Here is an 840-nt window from a genome sequence, read left to right as displayed (position 1 = left end):
TTGATGTAAGGAGTTTCACTATTACTGGTATTACATGCTTAGTCAAAACCTCATCTCTTTTTTTTTGCTCGAACCAGGTTCATAAACGTCTGCGGTTGACGCTGGAATTGATGAAAAAAGAAAGAGAAATTAGCAAGATTCAGGTAAGGAGCTCCCTAGCCGATAGCTGTTTGAATGGGCAATAGGTTCTTATTTTTTTTTAATCCCTTTTACAGGAAACTATAGCAAAAGCAATTGAAGAAAAAATTAGCGGTGAGCAACGCCGTTACTTGCTAAATGAGCAGCTCAAGGCTATTAAGAAGGTATTCTTCACAATTTTTTTCTTGCTAGTTCCGTCCACATACAAGGTCTGTGTAGAATATTAGCGTATTTGGTAGTCATTTGTAATTCTGAAGTGATCCAATGCAGGAGCTTGGTGTGGAGACAGATGACAAATCTGCACTGTCTGGTGAGTACTAACTTAAAGTATCTTCATCTTCAAGTAGTCATTGTATATCCACATAAGAGATTCACCATGCATTCATAAGACGTCAGTGTTTTTAGTAACTGCAACTTATGGTAATGAGACCACTCATTATCATCAGAGTCACGTAGCATGTTCTGTTTCAAACGGATACAATATGTGACACTGATAGTAATGAGTGTTCCCGCTATCATATTGAGGTTTTCTTCTAAGAATGGCATTGACATTGGCATTGAGACGATTAAGTAAAGTTTTCTTGTTTCTTCTTCTTGAGTAAGTGATCTTCCTCAATTCTTCTAAAAAAATTTAAATTTTTTTTTAAGAACCCTTAATTAAGAAACTCCCATTGGACCACTTCTTAACTAGAGTTCTTAAGT

At 36.1% G+C, this 840-nt stretch overlaps 1 long non-coding RNA gene across 3 annotated transcripts in view; it reads left to right on the top strand.

The window, feature by feature from the left end:
• The window catches only part of LOC106317335, a 2,010-nt gene extending 1,447 nt beyond the window's left edge, over nucleotides 1-563 (top strand). For all 3 annotated transcript variants that reach the window (XR_001265103.1, XR_001265101.1, XR_001265102.1), the window contains exons 7-9: nucleotides 78-143; nucleotides 216-302; nucleotides 409-563. This is a non-coding gene — a long non-coding RNA (uncharacterized LOC106317335). The remainder of the gene's footprint in view (nucleotides 1-77; nucleotides 144-215; nucleotides 303-408) is intronic.
• The last annotated feature ends 277 nt before the right edge of the window (nucleotides 564-840 follow it).

This window comes from Brassica oleracea, chromosome C9, assembly GCF_000695525.1.
Source record: "Brassica oleracea var. oleracea cultivar TO1000 chromosome C9, BOL, whole genome shotgun sequence".
Taxonomy (NCBI): domain Eukaryota; kingdom Viridiplantae; phylum Streptophyta; class Magnoliopsida; order Brassicales; family Brassicaceae; genus Brassica; species Brassica oleracea.
Note: the sequence above shows the minus strand (reverse complement) of the source record. Positions and strands in the feature narration are given on the sequence as shown.